The sequence below is a fragment of the Nyctereutes procyonoides genome, unplaced genomic scaffold (genome assembly GCF_905146905.1).
Source record: "Nyctereutes procyonoides isolate TBG_1078 unplaced genomic scaffold, NYPRO_anot_genome, whole genome shotgun sequence".
In the NCBI taxonomy this organism is placed as follows: Eukaryota; Metazoa; Chordata; class Mammalia; order Carnivora; family Canidae; genus Nyctereutes; species Nyctereutes procyonoides.
Genome location: NW_026575133.1, coordinates 20682532 through 20705738, shown reverse-complemented (window position 1 = coordinate 20705738; position 23207 = coordinate 20682532). Strand labels below are relative to the sequence as shown.

Here is a 23207-nt window from a genome sequence, read left to right as displayed (position 1 = left end):
TTTACCTTGCGCCCAACACATTTTTTTGATATCTGCCCCATTAGTCGGAATTTATAGATTATTGAGCAAATAGATGGCCCTTGTCTGTGTCCGTCCGTCTGTCTCATCCTGATTGTTACATGAAGGCTGGCTTTTGTAGTTCCAGATAAGTAAAGATATGCCTTAAAGAGACTAGAGTTCCGGGAACTACCCAGGCGGGTAATCAGGGACAAAGATATTTACAATCGAGCAGTTTATTTGCTCAAAAGAGACTGATTAGAGCTAATAAGCAATTGGTGGTAATATCTTCTTGTAATCTGAATACATCCATAAATCTTTACATTTAAGCACAATTCACCACCTTGAAGTCATTGGGTTCGAAGCAATATATTTGCTAGCCTTGCAGATGCCAGATAGACACATTGTAGATGCATAAAATCACCCATGTGAGGGCCTGGCATGGGATCCGCCTGGCCACTAGCCCGAGCACACGCCCCCAGCACACGCCCCCAGCACACGGAGGATTGGCTTTTTGGAAGGTTATTGCTCCTTTTGTAGTTTCTCCACTGCTTTATTAAATCCCAAATTCCTTGCAAAACTGTACAATTTTAATAACTCAAATCGGTGTGGATCATAAAGCTGTCTAAATATACCTAGCGCCTTGGGTACCAGACAGATCTGCGGGTGATGATGTCACTGGACCTGATTAACCGGAACAGGTCACCCGACAAGATTTTATTACAAGTGTCATTTAGATTTCTGACAGCTTTACAAGGCTTAATGGCTTTTTATTAAATACATTGTGTTCAAGGAAGCTGACAGTTGGGGATGCCTTGTAAATACAATGCAATGGAATTTCCTTAGAAGCTGCGTGAGAGAAAGCAGAAGGAGCATGGGACATCCCTCCCTGTCCCTAGTCTCATTGCTCAGGAGGCCCAGGGTTCATTGTCTCCTGAGGCTAAAGACAAATGACCCCCCTGACGCCACCCCCGCTAGCTCTCTCCGAACCCAGCAGATCTGCCCCAGGTCAGCCCAGATGTTTTCATCTGAAGCTCTCCAGAGAATCAAATTCCTTAGCCCAGAGGGTAACCCACTCCTGCTAGACACCCCCGCCCTCCCCAACCCTTCTCTTAAGCCAGGCTTCCTCTTAGGCATCAGTGAGGCTGGCCTGCCCCACATTCCCATTGTCCATGAGCAGTTAGCTCCGTTTTGTTTCTTCTCAGCCCTGTTGGATCCACTCGGTGGGGAGGCGGGAGGAAGGACAGACAGACTCACCATCCAGGACTCCCAGGTGCGGGGCGCTGCGCTTGGTGGGCTCGGTAAATCACCTCATCCAATCAGACAACCACCTCGCTGAGCAGGTGCTTTTACTCCCCTTTAACAAGTGAGGAATCCCCTTTAACAAGGGAGGAAATGCAGGTCCAGGAGGATCAAACAGAACGGGGGGAAGAGAAAGGAGCGTGAAGTATTTCTTATGTGCCCAGCTTTGATATGCTCTGGGTTATTTCTTACCCTACTATCTGAAGGAGGTACTATTTCCTGGCTTTTAAGATGAAGACGCTGAGGCTCACATGACTCCCCCTGCCCCCATCCCTCAGCCCAGATGAGGGCACGGTTACCACTAGAGACTCGCCACCACCTATTGGGCATCCTCTGTGCCAAGCGCTTTGCCAGCACAGCCTCATTGAGTCCTTGCACTGTCAGTATCATCCCCATCTCACAGGGCGCTTGAGGCCTGGGGAGTTCCAGTCACTGGCCCAAGCTCACGCAGTGCAATCAGGGACAGGGTCAGGATCCCAACCCAGGTAAACTGAGTCCAGAGCCTGCGTTCTCAATGCCTGCGCACCGACAAGTCCTGCCTTCCCCAGCTCACAGCGGATCAGGAAAGCACGTGAGCGCTGTGCATCCGTGTGTTAGGTGCTGCTTCCAAGGCACTTTGCATAGTCACCTCGCCCGATCTTCAGGACAGCATTCACAAGGGAGGAAATGACGAGCGTGACCTCCATTTTATAGACTGCATAGTCGAGGCGTGAAGAGGTGAAATATCCGGCCTGTGGGTTGCAAACTGCAGGACGCCAGTTGCTCTTCCTCTCCTCTGAGGCCAGGCCTCCCCGCACCTCCAGGCCTGCGGCTCCAGCTTGGGGCAGTGGGCTGATGGTAAGTGGACACAACCAGAAACCTCAGGGCAGACTTTGAGATCAAAAGACTGGCAGCCAGTGGGAGATGAGCACTGGCACTGACCATAGTAAGCTGGTAAAAACACTTCTCATTATCTGCGGATTCCGTGTTTGCCAATTCACCCACTCACTAAAATGTTTCTGTAACCCCAAATCAGTATTCGTCGTGCTTTTGCGGGCGTTTGCAGACGTGCGCAGGGTAGCAAAAATTTTGAGTCACTCAGCACGCACATTCACAAGTGTCCTTTGGGAGGTATATCTAGTGTCATATTTTTCATATTTCATACTTTTTGTTGGTGACATCACTGTTTAAAATAGCCCCCAAGCAGCGTAATACTGTCTGGTGTTTCTAAGCTGAATAGAGCTGTGATGCGTCTTATGGAGTATTAGATAAGCTTCATTCAGGCACGAGTTATATATTTTTAAAGATTTTATTTATTTATTCATGAGAGAGACACAGAGAGAGGCAGAGACATAGAGGGAGAAGTAGGGTCCCTGTGGGGAACCCGATGTGGGACTCGATCCCAGGACCCCGGAATCACAACCTGAGCCAAAGGCAGATGCCCAACCACTGAGCCACCCAGGTGTCCCCAGGCACGAGTTATAGTGGATATATTGGATATATATATGGATTTATGCATAAATAATCTTTAAACAGAAACATACACCAAGCAGGGTGATGTATTGATCAGCTGGCAACAACGTAAGAACCTGACAAGGAACCTAACCCTATACTTCCCCTAGGAGCAGCGTTTCCGTATTTAGGAATCCGTCGTCTGGATTCCGTATTTAGGAATCCGGCAACCTTATAGAACATAACAACCACGAATAACAAAAATCGACTGTACTTCCCAAGTTTCTCTCATGTATGCAGCCCTCTGCTTTTTGCTTTTGGGGGCAGAGGGACAAACCCTGTCCTCTGCTCTCTCAGGACTCATCATCACCACAGTGACAGATGCCCAAACACTGACAGTGTCTGAACCAGCCCAGGATCCAGGACCAAACCAGTGTGCACTCGCGCAGCAGAACTTCTCGGGCAGTGCTGTCTGTAGAAAAAAGAACAAGAGCCACGGATGTCGTTTTCAATCTTCTAGTGGCCACGTTTACAAAAAAGTAAAAAGAAGGGGCACCTGGTGGCTCAGTGGTTGAGCATCTGCCTTTGGCTCAGGTCGTGATTCCGGGATCCCGGGATGGAGTCCTGCATCAGGCTCCCTGCAAGGAGCCTGCTTCTCCCTCTGCCTATGTCTCTGCCTCTCTCTGTGTCTCTTATGAATAAATAAATAAAACTTTTTTAAGAAAGAAACCAGCATGCTGCAGTTTAATAATATATTTAACCCAATATATGTAAAATATTACCAACACACAATTAATATAAAAATATTAATGAAATGTTTTGCGTTCTCTTTTTTGCACCCCCTTTGAACTCCAGCACGTGTTTGGCACCCACAGCACATCTCAGTTACGACCAGCCACATTTCAAGTTCTCAGTAGCCACGTGAGAGCAGTGGCTGGTGTTTGGATATCGTGATTCTAAAGGGCAGGACGTGCCATCCCCAATTACACCCAGAAAAAAAGGATCTGTGCACAATGGGTGTTCAGCAAACTCCTTCCGTGACAGTTTGTAGTCAGAAGAGTTTGTAGATACGGCTCAAGCATGGGGGATCTTGGGCAGGTCACTTGATCTGTCCAAGCCTTGGGTATCTAGAAAAAGGGAGTGATGCTAACACCCCCTAATCTTCCTAGCGGAGAATAAGAGGAGACGACAGTGTACAGTGAGACCTCAGTAAACACTGGATGTCACTAATACTATATTTCTGTTACTGGAAGGGTGAACTCAGCAGTCTGTGTCCAGCCAAGTCCTACAGAGGCTCAGAAGATCCATGTATGCACTGGACCCAAAGTCCTAAATATTTAATACTGCATATGAAACTGAAATTCTGATGTTCCAGACCGAAGCAGCCAAACTGGAAACTCAGTAATATTCCACGAGCCACCCCCAGAAAGAATCAGGGGCTAGTCAGGAAATTATTTCCATTTAACAGGGGCGGGGGGAGGGTGCTGGGTCCCCAGGGACCCTGCTGTGTGCCCCTGCTCGGCAGCCACGCCGCCTCAGCCCAGTTTCATCTTTTCTGAAGCCAGGCTTTGCTCAGAGTTGGGAAGAGGAGCCAAGGGGACAAACAGATTTTTCTTCCCTTCCTATCGCCCCACAGCCTCCAGGCCTGGAGCCAGGCCACCGGGGTCTCTCTGTGTAACTTGCTCACTGTTTCTGATCTCTGGGGCTTGGGAGCATAATTTTATGTGAGGACTGGGTTTCTCAACTCCAACTGTGCATGGACTCCATTTAAAGGAAAAAATAATTCATACATTCTAGAGAGTTCAGCTCGGGCCCCCATCGGAGACACAACAAAATTGAAAGGCTTACTCTACAGCAAAGCATATTATCATTGCAACAAAGAACATGTGTTTAGATGTCGGTTTGAGAATTATTTTTATACTATCGAAATAAAATATGATTTTTAAAGTTTGTATGGGACTTACAGCTTCCCAAGATTAGGTCTTTAGACGGCAGTTTTGAGAAGTCACTGAGTTAGAGTGAACTGCTGTGTGGAGGTCATGTGGAAAAGGCCAGGGCAGCCTGGGGGAATGGCCCAAGCCACTCTGTCTCATCCATCATGTCACCTCCCAGCCTCAGGGAATGGACACCTGGCTTGGGCCCCTGTGCCCACCCCCAGCCTCTGGGTGGCAACTTGAAGCTAATTCCCACATCGCTAAATCCAGCCCCCTCACTTGGCAGGCCAGCACCTGTCCTCTTGCCTTTGGGGGTAGGGTAGAGTTTTCACCTTTGTTTCCTTTTTCCTCTGGATAAAAATCTCCATGGTGGCAGGTTAACCTTCAAACCAGAATTTTGGAAATATCCTATGTATTAAAGTTACAGAGTCCATTTAAAATTAATGGCAATTTGGGATCCCTGGGTGGCACAGCAGTTTGGCACCTGCCTTTGGCCCGGGGCGCGATCCTGGAGACCCGAGATCGAATCCCACGTCGGGCTCCTGGTGCATGGAGCCTGCTTCTCCCTCTGCCTATGTCTCTGCCTCTCTCTCTCTCTCTCTCTCTCTCTCTGTGTGACTATCATGAATAAATAAATAAATCTTAAAAAAATAAAATAAAATTAATGGCAATTTGCTTACAATACGTTTTCATACAACTTCTAAAATGGGCCCCATCTGCCCCAACTGTCTCCTTGGTGTGAGGCCCCCACAGCCACGTGGGAAAAGCAAGGCTTGTAATGAGCCAGAAGGAAGTGAGCACCCAACTCTGCTGCTGAGACTTGGGACGTCACGTAGAATCTGCAAGCCTCAGCTTAGTAAATCGTGGAGCACATCGGCCACCCCGGAGGGTGAGGGGTAAGTGACATAACCAGGTTATTTGTCCCTGGCACAATAACCACCTACCAAAGGACCCAGCGCAGAATGGAGGCTAAGTGTCCCCCCGTGGCTCCTAGAAATCAGGAGGGAGTCCCCTCTCTTTCTGGCTATCCCCAGGGCAAAGCAGCCTGTCTGGATAAAGCAGCACCGAAAAGGATGCCAAATGTCAACTTCTGAGAGAGGGTGGCGGACTGCTCCGATGTGTGCCAGCTGAGTGAGAAGCTACGCTCTCCGCACTTGTCTCAGGTCACATGTACCACCAGCCGTCCAACGTGGCAGCCTGCCGTGCCACCTCCGCAGAGCCACAGGGGCAGAGATGCAATGGGCCGCGTCTAGGCTGTCAACTCTTCGCATCTCCGGACTCAGTGGGCTCCTTCCGTTCACCTGGCCTCCGACGCTGCAAGAGAGGTGGTGAGGGGGGTGCGCTGGGTTAGGTAAACCTCCCTCCTCCTCTCCCAGGCTTAGGCACAGGCAGCCCTGCATTCAGTGCCTTCGAGAAGGTAGGTACGCGGGTGCAGCCGTGTGAGCAGCGCTGTCAGGTGGTGGAAGGCGCCCAGAAATCAGGAACAGACACTGCACAGAGGGGCCCTAACTTGTCAGAGGAGCCACCTCCTCCAGGAACCCCCAGGCCTGCTCATGTCACACTGAACGCCACTGCAGAGCCAGATGACTCTCCAGGCCCCCCTCCACGCCCCAGCCACCGCTGGATCTACCTGTCACGCTTTGATAATTCTCTGCTCTTCCACGAACCAACCATGAGACCTGCACTGATGATTTACTCTCTCTCATCTTCAGTTTTCCCATCCGTGCAAGTGAACGCGACGATGCCTGCTTCTCAGAGATGGGGGGATTACGTGAGCTAACGCGTGAAAGCATGCAACAGAGCCCATGCGTGCTAAGTGTGGATTAACTTTTTAAGATCAGGATTGCTAGATAATGTTCACATTTGACACCTTTTTTTAAAAGATTTTATTTATCTATGAGAGAGAGACACAGGCAGAGGGAGAAGCAGGCTCCATGCACGGAGCCCAATGTGGGACTCGATCCTGGGTCTCCAGGATCACGGCCTGGGCTGAAGGCGGCACTAAACCACTGAGCCACCCGGGCTGGCATTTGACATCTTTGTTGAAGGAAAGGGCCTAGCATCTCACTGGGTGTAGTGAGTACCTCTATCTCACCATATCCCGTGAGGGGGGAGAAATAGTCTCTAACACTCACTCAGGCCAAGACATCTTGATGCCTGCCAGAAGTTCCATGCCACCCGCCGTGGCTACCTGGTTGTGTGCGGAGCCTGCACGACTCTCCATGACTGCCCTGGGCCAGCTCTTATCTGAGACGTGTCTAGACTCCAAAGGAGGTTCTTCCCTCAATTTTTGGTCCTGAAAGCCATCCAACTCCCACAGTTAAAGTAAATCTTGGAGATCCCTGGGTGGCTCAGTGGTTTGGCGCCTGCCTTTGGCCCAGAGTGCAATCCTGGAGTCCTGAGATCGAGTCCTACGTCAGGCTCCAGGCATGGAGCCTGCTTCTCTCTCTCTCTCTCTCTCTCTCTCTCTCTCTCTCTCTCTGTCATGAATAAATAAATAAAATAATAAAATCTTAAAAAAAAAAGTAAAACTTACTAGGCTTGAGAGAGGAGCCCTCTCTTCCCTGTGACTGTCTGTAGTTTTCTGACTTTGCACCTCTGAGTAGAAGCCCCGTGGGTTCAGGCTCAGATGCCAGGAGGGCCCGGCTTTTTGTGGTTTGGGGAAGGCTCATCATGCCCTAGAGCCAGGCTTCCTGGCAGGATCTCCCCCATTCTCCCTGGCAACACACTTGCCCAGATTAGGTTTTACTGAGCCCCGAGTGCCCCCCTCGGCAGCACCCCCTGCTAATGTCAGACTGGTCTCCCTGCCTCTGTTCCTGCCCCCTCTCTGCTCCTCTTTCTACACTTGGCCTTCTACAATATCAATCTATGCACATCACCCACCCCTTCTTTTTTTTTTTTTTTAATTTTTTTTTTTTATTTATTTACGATAGTCATACAGAGAGAGAGAGAGGCAGAGACACAGGCAGAGGGAGAAGCAGGCTCCACGCACCAGGAGCCCGACGTGGGATTCGATCCTGGGTCTCCAGGATCGCGCCCTGGGCCAAAGGCAGGCGCCAAACCGCTGCGCCACCCAGGGATCCCTCACCCACCCCTTCTTAAAACCAGCTGATGGCTTCCACGACCCTCGGGTGGAATTCCTAACTCCTTCCCACGTTTCAGAAGGTTCTTCTGAGCTTGCCGCTGCTCTTCTGGCCATCGCCCCGCTAATTCCCACCCCAGCTTCAGTTCTCAGTCTAGGTGTCACTCCTGGGAAGTCTTCCCTGATGCACGTCCCACCGCTGTCTAGTCCTTATCCAAGCGTGTACCAAACCTCATGTGCTGAAATGGCCTGTGCACCTGTCTCTCTGAGAGGCTGAACCAACTTCCTCCTCTCCACTTCCCAGTGCCTGGAAAACTGTACAGAATTAATGAGTTCATAGATGTGGGATGACTACTTCTGGAGGCTCTACGCGAAGCTCTCTCAGCACCGGGGCAAGCAGCTCAGAGCTCCCCCCGAGGCCTGTGGCCCAGCAGAGGTCTGTGGTTTTACTGCTAATGGAAATTGGGCTGGCAGATCAAAGGCAATGACTCCTACGGTCCAGACTGCCAGCAGCCAGCACTATCGAAATATCAGTTGAATTGGTAATTCAAAATTAAGTGGGTTAATGATTGACACAGATTCGTAAAACCCGGCCCACCACCTCGCCTCTTGCACAGAGGGCCTTTCCTATTCTGGGTTGTCTGGGAGCACCAGCCTTCCAAACAGGAGTTCATTTAGTGCTAGCCCTGCATCCCCCGGACCACCACCCCCCCAGCTTTAAAGGGCCCCTGTTCTCAAAAAGCGCTGCACCAGTCCTGTGAGGTGTCTTAGAAAAGGCTTAGCACCTGAGATCCCCTTTCAGAAATAAAAACTCACAAATTTGAGCCAAGGGAGAAAAGCCTGGTACAACTTTGCACCTGTAACCCATGAGTCACTTGATTAGGAAAATACTCAGCAACAAGTTCATGATTCTTGGTGTGGGGTACAGGAAAGTGGGGAGGGGGGTGCATGTGGAGAGCAAGAAATACCTTCAGCTGCAACAGCTCCCAAATCCCAACCATGATCTAAGTACTCTGGGCCGGCCACGTTTTGGAAAATGTCTTTTCCCCTCCTGGTGCTGTATTGGGCTAATCTGAAGGCAGCACATGTACGTGAACAACCGCAGGAGGATTTCAAGGAGGCAGGCAGGGCTTTGTTCAGAAGCTGGGGAGGAGAATGCGATCCTGGGAGGGAGAGATGGGGGATGTGGGGTCCCACCTGTCTGATGAGGGAGACCCAGCCAGGAGCAACCCTCAGCAAAGCCTCTGGTGGACGTGGACTTGTAAATGCTCTGACAATGCATGGAGAATCTGTAAGAGAAAAAAGTCCTTTGTGATGGCCCCTCCCCCTGCTGGGGCCTGCTGACCATAGGGCAGAGTTCAAGTCCAGATAAGGCACACAACGCTGTGGGGTCTGGTCTATCCACACCTCCTGGCATGCTCATCAGCGTGATTCTGAGAAGGCTGACCCTGGCTAAGGATGCCTTAGGTGCCTAGGGCGGAGGGACATGTGTAGCCCTGGGGCCCAACTTTAGAGCCTCTATTTCTTCTCCAAAATAGGGCTGATCACCCCTTTCCTTCAGGTGAGGTGAGGATCCAGTAAGATCATTCACATCCAGCAGCTGGCCAAGTGCCCAGCACCACGGCTGTCCCCAGCTCTCCTGAGAGGCAAGCACAGCAGTTCTCAATGACTGTGACCCACACGGTCACCCGGGGTCACTCTAAGAATGCTTCCCAGTCCCCACACCCCCACCCACTGCTGTTTGTTTGTTTTAGGCCTTTCTGGAAAAGAGGCTGAGCACCTGGGAAGAGAAGAAGAAGGTGCTTTGTCACATGGGGTCTTGGACCAGGGGGACAGGAGGACAGGCGGGGTGGCTCCCTCCCAGATCTCTGTCTGACCCTCCCCCACTTCCCACCTGGGCTTGGATGGAGGAGACATAGGAGGGCCAGGGGGCCAGGGAAGGCCGAGGACCGAAGGCCACCTCCATTCTCCCCCTCACATCCTTTCGCCCACCTTCCCTTCGAGTTTGTTATGAGCAAGAGATCTTGGGCTGCATATTAATAAAACAATGGAATTTTTATTTCTTCTTCTCATAAATTACATAATTCAAACCTTAAAACACCTTTAATGAACAGTGACTGGCCATGTGACACTTAATAAAACTGGGCTCAGGTCAGTTTCTGCTTGACAGGCTACCAGCCGAGAATGTGCCTTACGAGTAAATGATTAAGAGGCGGGGATCTTTCCTGGGCTCTACTATTAAACACTTCAAAGGTTTCCAAAGTCAGATAAAATGAAAAGCAAATGTGTTTCACTGCCTCTCAAATGCCTCAAATGTTTTAGCAGGTGCAAGCAATGAAACCTTCCATGGTGACAGCATTTTAGGGTCTGCAAAGTGCACCCGACTGAATTCTGGGAATTCTGGACTGGCTTCATAAAAATTCATGATCCCCAATGAGGAGAGATGTTCGGTCTTCAGAGCCCATCTACATATGCGGCACAGAAGGAAAATATCTCAGGGTCCTCCAGGTCATGGGTCAGCTTAACCCTTTCTGCTCCAAGAGAGACCCCCACCTGCATCCCCAGCTGGAGTGGTCAGTCTTGTGCCAGCCAAACCGGGGGCAGGGGGGGGGATGGCAAATCTCTGGATTGGCCTAGACTTTCCAAAGGCACATTAGTGCTCAGGTTAAACCCAGGTCCTCTTTTTTTCTGGGCATGAGGACATTTTTTTATGTGGTCGAGGAATGCTTCACAGACTATGAGAGCCAGTGGACTTAGTACGGAGAGACGGTGGGATCTGTGCAAAATATTTCACCTCTCTGTAGCCTAGTTTCCTCATCTGTAAGATGGGGACAATCATAGCACCTACCTCACAGGGTTTGTGTGAGGATTAAATGGGTTAACGTCATAGAAGTGCTTAGATCACATAGCAGAATTCAGTACATGTTTGCGATTCTTATTGTCCCATTAGGGAAAATGAATACGAAAAGTTAGCGTTCTGCAGCTTGGCGATTTGAGCTTTTCATTTAAAATTTGCTGTAACTTAGCTTTATAAGTCATAGTAATCTCTCACATAGACTTGTAATATTTTATAGTTTACAAAGGACGTTCTGAGACGTTACCTCATTCCAACTTTTCAACGGTAAAGCCGTTAAGGCAGGGATGCTCTTCCATGGACCCAGGATGGATTTCCAGCTCTGCTCTGGCTCTCTTCCATAGAGTTGAACCCATCACCGCTCGGACCTCTGAATCTGTGAAATGGGTACAGAGAGGCTGCCTCCGAATCCCAACATATGCCACACTCTAGAACTGGCGCCACCAACATCCGCTGAGTGATCGGAGCTATTGGCTCCATTCTTATCCTATGGTTTTCTTATTTATGAGGAACTCAAATGCACTTCACGTATTATCTCCATAATCTTGCAAGCAGTTGTTTATGAGACCTCAACTTTTATTCTTCCCCTTTCATAATGAGGAGGGCAATGAAATGGCATTCCAAGAGTCAATGAGGGAGAACTCCTTAGTTCTTTCCTCAGGGAATAGCTGAGCAGAGATTGTTATCAGAGAACATTCTCCTGATTTCCTGGCAATACAAAATTACTCACCTCCCCCTCAACAATGCCCAATACTCAGGGCACATCTCCAAAAGACTTTGTAGGCTCGGGGTAATGTGAATTTGGGACACATCTTATGGCTCCTGCACCACACGATGGGTACCCCAAATGCACACTGTCATAAGCATCTCACTGACCAGCCCCAGCCCCCCGCCAGTCAGCACACAGTAGAGATGCCCTTGGACAAAATCACCATCAGTGTTTTGGCTCAGACATCTCTTCTCTCCTTTCCCAACAGAAAGCCTGCTGGAGCCAGCTTGGCCTCTACTCATTCTCCCCACACAACTCTCATTAACTATGCATCCACACCTGTCTCACCATCCGAGTTCAGGACATGATTTTAAGACGTATGTAAAGAAATAATTACCAGGATGTCCTTTGTAGTATTATTTTTAATAGTGGCAAATACAAAACATCTCCAGTGTTCAGCATTAATAAAACTTGGAGCAGCCATATGCTGAAGAACTAAGCAGGCATTTTAGATGAGGCTGGTAGTGACATAAAAAGAAATTCATGTGTCACTCTAAGTTACAAAAAACTATGTTGTAGTGCTGTATGTCTAGAACGATTCCTTGTGTGCCAGAAGTACAAAATTTTATATGTAAGTATCAAAAAATATGTATGCCTCTTTCTGAGAGCCTGTGAGGATACACATAAGTTGGTTAATCATGTTTACTACTCAGTAATATATTTCAATTTTTTTTTCAATTTTTATTGTCAGTACTGTGATTTCAGATTTAACGTTTTGTTCACTTTTCCTTTTGGTTGGTCCATCTGCATTTTCCAATTTCTCCACGTAAGACCTGATTTTTTTTTGTTATATATTTTTAAACGTTACTTTTAATTTAAAAAAAAAATACTTAGAGTTTCATACCTGAGAGTAGCTTTGGAATTCATCCAGTCTATTGGCCTTCGTTGCCAGGCCTAGAGAAGTGAGTTACTTCCATGAAGGTCCTCAAGCTATTTGGTGGCAAAGCCATGACCAGAGACCAGGTCCCCTAACTCATCCTCATTCCTTCCAAGAAGTCCCATGATGTCTCCAAGATTTTGATAAATATGGAGGGACCATTTCCATAAAGCCGTCCACACAGAACCACCTTCCCTCTCAGCGAAACTAAGCATTCCTCAATTGGCTTACAAGCAAACGTGCCTCGCGCTGGATCTGTCTCCACCCCTTACCCCCTGGGAATGGCACCAGTGGCAGGGTTACAAATCAGTGGCACATATCCGTGTATGTGCCAGGACCTGGGGTAAAGCGTTACGCCAGATTTCAACACATCATTCTTGTCCAAGCTTCCATTGTTTTCCCGAATGTGGGACCCTGCCCTGCCCTCAGCCTGCTCCACCCCTGCGCTCATCCTGGTCCAGCTACGTGGTTAATGAACAACGTGGCCAAATGAATGGGTGGAGATTGTATCAGCTTGTTTCAAACAAAGATTTTTCTTCCCTAAACCACCCTCAGCATTTATGGTTTTCCTTCTCATCCATCATGACTCATTCATTTGCTGATGCTAACATGGAAGGTGGTTGTTCCGTTCAATTGCAGTAATTTCCTCATCAAGGAGAAGAAAGAACCGATGTTCCAGGCAGTAACTTTAAGTGAGGCCGAATATCCCAGTGTGACCACAGCGGCAGGTGGGCGAAGGGAAGGATGGCTGGGCTGGAGCTGAGCTTCTGCCAAGACCTCCGAGAGCAAGTTCAAGCTGGTGCTAGCAGCATCTGCCCTCCCAGGGCGTGGTGCTTGCACCTTCACCTCCTCGTGGGGATCCCCAGCAGCCCTCTGCACCTGATCTGCTCAGCTTCCTTTGCAGTGGTGGGGGGGATCAAAAGGTGTGCAGAGAGGCTGGGTGAATTCTCAAGGTCACAGGCTAGTAAGGCCCCCCACCCCCTACTCCAGGATTTTTTTTCCCCCTTCTATTAGCCTCAGGGAGAATTTGAATAGTTGTGGGACTCACTGCTGACTATCTACAGGAGGCAGAAGGAACACTCTGACCCATTTAGGAATGAGGGCAGAAAAATTAAATCACTGAAAATGTCCCAACCTCAGAAGCTCCAAGCTCGGGGCTTGTACCACAGGCATCACTTGTCTCCCTTCTCCTGTATTCTTCCTTTTAAGCCTCAAATGATCCTAAAGTCTCAGAATTTTCCCTCCTGGGAATCTGTTCTATGGAAATAAAAGCACAGCTACCTAAAGATATGTGTCTACACATGAACGCATTAAGGATCTTTAGCACAGTATTGTTCCTTGCAGCCAAAAATAAAAATTAAAAATCAAATGAACTCTCATGCATAGAAGAATGGCCAAACAAATAAAGGTTCATGCCCACTCTGGGTGAACAAGAGCTTCGTTGTCAGATTTGGGAAGGCAGATTTCCATGAGACAGGGGTGAGAGAGAAAAGCAGGTGGCAGGCAGTCATATATATGCATACTTCGTACCTGTGTTTATGTTTACATGTCTTTGTATGATTCTGTGAGCACTGAGAAAATATAGAGGGACACAAAACAGGCTGCCAGCACAAGTTGGCGGTGGAGGGATTGACAGGAGAAGCAAGTAGAAAAGAAAGTCTGCACTGAAAACCATCATATGTAATAAGATCTTAAATGTTGGGGCACCTGGGTGGCTCAGCGGTTGAGTATCTGCCTTTGGCTCAGGCCGTGATTCTGGTGTCCTGGGATCGAGTCCCACATCAGGCTCCCCGCAGGCAGCCTGCTTCTCCCTCTGCTTGTGTCTCTGCCTCTCTCTGTGTGCCTGTCATGAATAAATAAATAAAATCTTTGCAAAAAATAAGATCTTAAATGTGTGAGCTATACGTGTGTGGGTGCAGATAAACTTAAAAAAAAAAAACAAAAAGATTGAGGTACATTCAGATTCGCTGACTTGTAAAGCCATCAGGTATTCAAAGCAAGACAGGTTGAGAAAAATTTGTAAGGTAGGAGTCCATTTCCATGAAAACAACAAATATGACTCCTCAGTGTGTTCACATGTGTTGGGGATGGGTGTGCGAGGAGACTAGTGTGGAAGGCCTCATGCCCATGAACACTGGCTACTGGCAGAGGATGGTGTGGGAACAGGTGGCCAAGATGGCTTTTCTTTTTTTGGCTTTGTCTTGTCTGATTTTAAATGTGTTTAAATTAAAAAAATTTTTTTTTGTATTCTGAAAAGTATTCAATTGACTGTTTTTAATGCTCCCATGTGCCTATTCTCTGATGGCCTTCCTTGACACATTAAGTGACTCTAACCCTCACAGTGGTGTTCTGAGCCTGTGATGGCTGTTCTTGCATGTGGGGAAGGCTTGGGACAGACAGGCACTGTCTGGGGATTCGGGGCTGGGTGGGTGGGACCCACCTCCAGCCACCTGGGATCACACTGTCACCCACCCAAGTATCACCCACCCAAACCTTAAGACTGTGGAAAGCTCAGTAGGAAGCACTACTTTCTGAGGAGGCAGATTTGGGGTCCTGAGGGAGTGACTTGGCTCACATTGTGGGGATTTTGGTCCCTACCAGCCAGCCTGGCTAATCATCATTATGTTAGATGCTATGCTGGTGAGAAAGCAGGCGAAGTACAGGGCTAACGTGAATTTTAGTTCCTGGGATGTCTTCATGTGGAGTAAAAAGCATGAGGTAGAGTTTTGTCAGACTGGACCCTAACGAGGACGGGAGAGGAGAAGGTGGAGGTTGGGCATCGAGGCCCATGAGCTTTGCCACAGGGGGTCGGTGGGAAGCCTTCCCAGGACTGCTGTGGAGATTGGGCAGGGTCATAGACTCAAGGTCAGGACTTGGGGCTCTGCTCAGGCAGCCTGTCGCCTAGCCGCCCCCTCGCCTGCCAAGGGTCCTCCGTGGCACACACCACTGTCCGACACGCTGCATGCTTTACTTATTCTACGGTCAGGTTTCCTTTACTGAATTGGAAGGTCTCTGTGGTCACAGCTTCTTGTCTGTTCTGTTCACTGCTATATTCTCGTGACCTAGAACAACACCCATGGAGCTGCCCGACAGTCACTCAACGTGTAAACAAATACACAGGGAATAAGTGAAGACCAGAAATTCGGTGAAAAATTGAAAATCAATGTTTAACAATGGAGGCAAGGAAGCAAATAGAGTGGGATGTATCTATTTGAAGGGATATTATGCAGCCATCAGAAACGCTTTGGCTCACGGACTATGCTCCAAACCATTCATAGAAATGACCTCTGAGGATGGGTTTAGCGGAGGTGTGGTACCTTTACCTTCTCCTATCAGGTCATTGTGAACTACCGTTTTACTTTGTATCTCATTTGTTAACTGGAAAAGAAAAACAAAAAATTATATTCCATGTAATATAGAAAAGGGTTTGGATTTTTATTTATTTATTCTTAAGAGACAGAGAGAGAGTGAAAAACAGACAGAGAGAGAGAGAGACAGATAGGCAGACAGACAGACAGAAGCAGGCCCCTCTCAAGGAGCAGGGAGCCCAATGTGGGACTCAATCCTAGGACCCCGTGATCATGACCTGAATAAAAGGCAGATGCTTCGCCGCTTAGCCACCCAGGGGCCCTAGAGAAGGGTTTGAAGGTTTTTGTAATACATGAAAAAATAAATGTGAAGCAGAGTTCAATTAAAAAAAAATCAATGTACAAACCTTTACATAGAAAAATTCTATGTGCTTATGTGCCCAGAAAAGGAAGGAGGAAACTCTAACGATGATTGTCTTGGTTTTTTTTTTTTCTGTTTTACATTTTTCTGTTCTTCGAAATTACCTGCAATAAGCATCTAGTCAGCAAACAAAAGCTTTACTTAAAAATACAAAGTAAAAACGAATAAATAAGAATAAAAACGTAATGCAGCCATCTATACTTGACGATGCGAAATACGATGATGTGGAAATAGGAGATGGGAAACAAGAGAAGTTTGGTTTATTTATTTATCTGTTTTTTGATTGTCAGCTCAGACAGCGTCTCCAGGCTGCCGGGAAGGCTGTACCTGCTGTGCAGAAGCCGGTGTCCGAGGGGCCTTCAGGGTTTTCGGGTCGGGACCGATTCTGCTTCCTCAGCCAGAGGATCCTCGCTGACTTCAAGTCAGCCTTCCTCGGATCTAACTCAAATCCCTCCTGCTTCAAAAGACAAAGCAAAACAAAACGGAGCAGCCGCGACTCTCCAGGGTAATAGGAAGCCCGGCGATGCCCTTGCAGACACCGTCCGCAGGTGGGACAGCAGGACAGCGCTGCGCAGCCCTCGGCCCCGGCCCTTCCCTGCTCAAGGTGCGGAATCCGCCTGGCTGCTGTGAGCAGGCTTTCCACCCCTTACACATGATCGCTGCCTCCTCTGGCCCCGGGCCGGGAATGTGCATCATTCGCCTAAAAAGGTGCCCCGGACAGAACTCAGGAAGGGACTGGCCGAGGTTACAAGGGCTGAGCGGTTTGCTCCCTGGGCCTGGCGCGCATCCCTGCCACTGATCTGTCCCTCTGTCAATGACTTAGAAGGCAACACAGAGCCCTGTCATCAGGGCATTTCGATGACAGCCTCGGGGTCTCTCGTTAGCTACGCCCCACAACTCCGATTCCTGGATCTCCTTGCCTTTTGGGGTTCAGGATGGCTGCATTCACACCGTCCCTTTCTCTTCGCGCCACTTGCCACCGTCATCCGTCGCTCAACTGGCCCAGGAGAAGAGCGGCCACTAAGCGGGTTGGCGGTGCTAAGCAGCATCTACACCCTGCCTGCCGGCCGGAGACAATCCAACTCCCTGAGCTACCCTACCACCTGCACAGGAGGACTGCTGCCCCCACGGACAGGGGGGACGGGACACTTCTGTGAATGGGCAGGTGGACCCCATTCAAATGCAGAGCAGCTGATTTCCGAATGGTCCGGCCAAACCACACACGCGCACGCATGTACACACACGCACACACAACACAGCTTATGGTAGCATTCAAAAACAGATTTAAAACACATTGACGGAGTTAACAGACTGTGAGAGGGTTTTTTTTTAATAAAATTAATTTGTAAAAGTTTCAAGATGTTAACAAATGATCAATGAGACCGTTTCATAATTGATTTAAAAAATTCATTAGCTACACAGTGTGGCTTTATATTAACTTTTACTTCAGCTTCCAGTTGAGCTTTTGTTGCACTTGAGTGGATCCAGGAAAGAGGAATTCCCGTGGTTGCTTGGGATTGAACCTCATCCTGGAGGCCCACCCATTGCTTCAAGGCTTTGGGGCCAGGACATTGACCCTGGAATCAGGTTTAGTTGCCTCTCATGCCAGTGAGGAGGTGGGGGTGGAGAGGGGGCTTTTAGAAGACTTGGGGAGTCCTCTAGTGCCACCCAAGCCTGCCTCATCTTCCCCAAAGTGTAGCCCCCTACACACACTCCCCAAGTCCATCTCTCCCTACATGGGTACAGGGCTGTCCTCAGCTTCCAGCCTATTTCACAATATTCCCATGTCGACCCCTTCTCATTTGCCCACCCACCCATCTTCTATCCATGCATGTATTCATCCAGTATTCACTGAATGCCCACTAAATGCCAGGCACTTTGCTGGATAATGGAAATTTCACTCACTATTTCTCTCTTTTCCCTTGATTATTTCTTAAAAAAAAAAAAAAAGGACAGAAGCAGGAACACAGAGGTCTCAGTAGAAAGTGGGTTGCCAGTGGTTACCAGTGACTTCCAGGACTTCCTGTCCTTTGGAAGGAAATTCTGGGAGGCCAGTCGCAGGCTTCTCTGGGGTTTTGATGGTGAAGCCTCCATCGCCCATCACTCTCTCCTCACTTTCCCATGTTGCTTTATTTTTCTTCATGGCAGTTGCTATCCTTGACATGTCCTACATTTAGCTGACTTCTCTTTTATCATCTCTCCCCCCACTACCAAAATGTAAGTGTCAGACAGGTAGAGATTTTGTTTTGTTCACTGTGGTTTCCCCGGTGGCCAGATCCGTGTCTGGCACATGGTTGGAACTCAAAAATATTTGGTTTGGGTGGATGGATGAGAGGATGGATGGATGGATGGATGGATGGATGGATGGATGGATGGAATGATGGATGGATGGATGATGAATGGATCAACAGATGGATGGAAAACAGATATGGTTCCTGCCCTTGTGGAGTTTTGGGTTTTACGAAAAAGGCTATGGATTTAAGAGTCACAAATGAAATCAATATAAAATTGCAATTCCGCCAAATGCCAGAAAGAATGATAATCCAGCTTCAGTGAAGAATTTAACAAAGGGCTTTGACCTGGTTTGGGTAGATGGGGCCCTCACTCTGAGGAAGTGCTTCCCCCTTTCTAAGAATAACTGCCAAGATACGTGGGGTTGCAAAACAAGATTGAAAATAGAATTTTAGCCAAAATTCTGGTGCCAGCTGGGGAGAGGGTTTTCTTGAGACTTCAACAGAACGTTTCAGGACCTAGAAATCAATTGAGTACCTCATCTTCTCCTGGTGCCCTTAAAAGAGAAGAGCACTCACAATGGCATCAGCTTCCTTGGTTCAGATCTTTGCTTTGCTACTTTCCACCTGTGTGACCTTAGGATACTTTACCCCCTCAGCCCCAATTTTGCCATCAGTGGAATTAAAATGATGGTCCTAAAAGTGTTTTCTAACAGAAACCGGAAAGAACTTTATAAATATTTACTTTTTTTTTTCTTAATGATTAGTGGTCAGTGATTCTCAGAGAAGAGAAAAATGGATAGTTCACACTGGTGCCAATTGTCCATTCACTCAAAAAAAGTAGCTACTGGTTGTTCTCTATGTTCCATCACTGTGCTGAACACAATGAGGCCACAAAGATGAATCCAGTGTGAGCTCTGCCTCCAGACAGACAAAGATAGAGTAAGAGAGATTCATGGATGTTCATGCGCAGATTAGATAGGTCTACCTGGGGGCAGAAAGAGTTCAGAGGGGAGATCATAAGAGGCCAAGAGTATTTTAGCAGAGGGAATCCTAGAGGGCTTCTTGGAGGAGGTGAATCAGAACCTGCTAACCTTAGACCCCAAAGCAGCACATTTCCTAGATTTGCATGGTCTGCACTTGGAGCTGCATTCTCTGCATTTGTGACCTCATCCCTTCGGCTCTTCTTAAAACACAAGCTGAGAGGAGGGGTGGTAATGCAGCAGGCAGGGCCCTTAGCAGCTGCTTTAGGTGTCCTGTGTCATGCTCCCTCGGGCTGTGTCTGATTTCATCTTGGATTTCACCAAAAGCGGTGGGCAGTTCTGTGCGTGCTGGCAAAGTCCTACCTCCAGGGCATTCTTAGTGCTTCCACCTTTTCTGCTTTTGAATCTTCAAAGTCAGAGGGTCCTATTGAGCCCACCTGCAGCTACAGTGTGGAACTGGAGGAGAGGAAGCACCACTGGGCCAGCCTTTAAGCAACCAAGGAATGAACCTGTGGATGAGTTCTCCACAGTCCTGTCCCGTGGCCCCCGAGTTCTGGGAGGCAGGCAGGGTTCATGGGGCTCAGGAAGTTGAGCCCTCATTACCCTATGGCGGCCACCTCAATAACTCAATAACAGCCTTCATGCTGATTTTCTTGCCTCCGTCACTTTCCCTAGACTCTCGCTTGTGCTTCTTGGGAAGCACTCAATAACTGTCTGTTGTCATCACCGTGATTAGATGATTGGAATTTGTGTCGGGGTATTGTAATTTGTGCAATGCTGCTGTAACCAAAACACACCAAAATCTCAGTGGCTGAGCATAGCAGACGTTTACTTCTGGATCATATTTCATGTCTATCTGGATTAGCAGGCGGTCTGTTCTGCATTCTCCTCCCTTGGGGACCCAGAGCAATAGAGCCCTTCTCTGGGGAACATGCCAGCCTGCAGCAGGTAGGAGGAAAAGTGGCAAGTCAAGCACTCCATCTTAAAAGCTCTCCCAGGAAGGGACTCACATCCCTTCTGTCCACATCCCACTGGCCAAAGCAAGTTGCTCATTCTTGCCCAGCTTCACCAGGGATGGAAAGACAACCCACACTTGTGATTAGAAGGAGGAAAATGGGACTGTAGGTGGACATCCCTAAGGCCTACCATGTTATTCTCCCCAAAAGCAGCCCATCTCTGTGCCCAGTGCTGGGCTGGCAGCCCTGGAGGTGGAGCAGGAGACGGTGCATAAGGGAGAGGACACAGGCTCTGGCCTCAAGGTTCCCAGAGCCTGCTCCCTCTTTCTTTTTTTTTATTTTTTTAAATATTTATTTATTTATTTGAGAGAGAGCATGAGCATGGGGGTAGGGAGAGAGAGAGAGAATCTCCAGTAGACTCCCTGCTGAGCACAGAGCTGGATGAGGGACTCGATCCCAGGACCCTGAGATCATGACCTGAGCCAAAACCAAGACACTTAACCAACTAGGTGCCCCAGGCACCCCAATTGCTCCCTTGTTCTTGCCTTCTGGCCCTCGTGCCTGCTGCTGCTTCTGCCTGGACCCCTCTTCTCACCCACCAAAACCCTGCCTCTAATTCATTCTGCAGGGCTCAGACCAAACATTACCTTCTCAACATTACCCTCTCCCGGAGCTGTCCCCCAACAACTATCCACACAGGGGTCCCCGCTTTTATTCTCTCAATGCCCTCTATTCTTTTCCATCACAGGACTTACCACATTTGTCATCATACATTTATTTTTGTGCAGGATTTTTTTGGCAGCACCACTGCCCGCCCAGACTATAAGCACCATAAAAACTGAGATCACATCTATGTTTCCATAATCTTATTCTCGGCACTTAGCAGAGGGCTGCACACATAGTAAATACATTTTTATCAAAATAATTAGCATATTAGGAAGGCAAGAAATACATGTAATGACCATGTCATTCCAATGGAAATTAAGGGAATATAATAATCCCTTTATATTTGTATCCTGCTTTAAATTCATACTGCCTTTTGCCAAGCACAAAGGTAGGTGTGAAAACTCTATGGAACCCAGGGGCACCTGGGCAGCTCAGTCAGTTAAGTGTCTGACTTTTGATTTTTAATCAGATCATGATCTTATGGTTGTGGATGGAGCCCCACCCCAGGCTCTATGCTCAATGCAGAGTCTGCTTCAGATTTTCCCTCCCTCTACCTCCCATTCTCTCTCTTTCTCTCAAATGAATAAATACAAAAAAAAAAAAAACCTCTCTGGAACCCAGCTCACCCCCACACTACTTACTCCTCTTTCCTGTAGTTGTGGTTACTGCCTCAACATCCCTGAGACCACGACAAGGGTTTTTATCCTTATTTTAGAGATGAGGAGTCTCAGAGAGGGACAGTGACCTGCTTTAGGTCACCTGGCGAGTATTCTGATTTGAGATCCTAAACTTTTTCCTCCTTATAACCTTTCCAAACATAGGCTCTCACCAAATGCTCGGCACCTGAGCTGGTTGGCTAAATGTGGCCGCTGCTAAGTTTGAGTCCAAAGATCAACCAGAATGACTAAGGAGTATTGCAAATAAATGGAGCTCATGATCTAGGTTGATTTTTTTTTTCAGCAGACTTCCATTTCTTCTTCTGGGAAAAGGTGTAGAGCTGGAAAGGACACAGGGTTTCTGGAAGGAAAGGTCCAGAAGTCTTTAGTGTTTGCCCCACAGCCCTGCCTTATGGTTTTATCTTCATGGCTGAATTTGGTCAGCTTCATGTCTTTGCCAAGTGTGACAAGGCCAGCTCACCCGGCCGGTGGCTTGAGGATCTTCTTTGAGGAAGAGCACAGAGGAAGGGCGTCTGGTAACCCTGGGATTCCCCACCTGATGAGACGAAGTGCCAAGTCAGCCCCAGACGCTGCTCAGAACCCTCTGAGGGATCCAGAGAGTCTCAGGGAGGTGATCCTCTTACTCTGGAGATGGAGTTGAGTCTGAGCCTTACAGTTCATCCTCAGCCACGAGAACAAATTCCTAGCTCACAACAGAAACTCAACTCAAACTGGCTTGAGGGAGGAATATAAGGGAAATTTTGTCTTATATCCCTGAAAAATCCCAGAGTAAGGCTGGATCCAGTTCCTCCAGAGCCTGTCTCTCCTCCTCTCTCTGTTTGGTCTGCGACAGGAAGGCCTTCTGCATTCGGTGGCCTCTGCCATGCCTCCGAGGTCTGAGTCCACTGCAAGAGGAGCACAGCTTTCTAGATCCTTCTGGACACAGCCCCCAGGATTTTGCTCTGACTCATTCTGAGAGGTCTCCTTGAGGCCAGAAGGATGGGATGCTCTGATTGGTCAGTTCTGGTCACATGGTCCCTGGTGCTTGGGTGCTGGGACCAACTCCTACCACACCATATGAACTCAGAGCCAAGGAGCCAAGCTTCTGCACTGAACATTGGAGGCTGTTGCTGCAAGAATGGGAACTGACTGCTCAGCAGGACAAAGCAAATGTTCACCACAAAGAACTGTTATTATTCTTGTGCTCTGAAAAATGAGACAATTGAGTTCCAGAGAGTTTAAATAATTTGCCCCAAACATAGAGATTTGGGAGAAATCATCTGCATTGTTTAACCGGCATGCTCCAAAGAGCATGATGTTGGATCACTTGCTGCTGTGTCCTGAAAAGTCACCATTTCTGTCTGCATTTTTGGAAGACAGGTTCTAAGAAGGATGTTTGTAATTCAGGAGGCTTTAGCCCAAACAACCATACCATCTGCCCTGTGGCCTACAGTAAGCCCCCCATCCTTCTCTTGAATAGAGCTCAGAGTCATCCTCCCTCTAACCACCCCCCCCTTTTTTTTGCTTTTTACTTTTAATGGGTTGGAATTGAAACATTTATTGTAGTAACTATTAGTTTCAAGGCAAAATTGTAATTGCTCCTAGATCCACTCACTGATTTCAAGAGCGCTTTAACCTTTAACTTTCTCAGTACAAAAGGAGGCTTGCTGTGCGGTGAATCTAACAAGACCATCATTTATCCCTGGCAGAGTTCATTAGTCAATCGTAACAGTTTAATTA

The 23207-nt window shown here is 48.1% G+C and overlaps 1 long non-coding RNA gene across 2 annotated transcripts in view; it reads right to left on the bottom strand.

Annotated features, from left to right (window-relative positions):
- Positions 1-401: 401 nt before the first annotated feature.
- LOC129493970 (uncharacterized) overlaps positions 402-23207 on the bottom strand; it is a 58060-nt gene continuing 35254 nt past the window's right edge. For both annotated transcript variants that reach the window (XR_008661253.1, XR_008661254.1), the window contains 3 exons: positions 10848-10976; positions 8944-9035; positions 402-5978 (listed from right to left, as the gene is read on the bottom strand). This is a non-coding gene — a long non-coding RNA (uncharacterized LOC129493970). The remainder of the gene's footprint in view (positions 5979-8943; positions 9036-10847; positions 10977-23207) is intronic.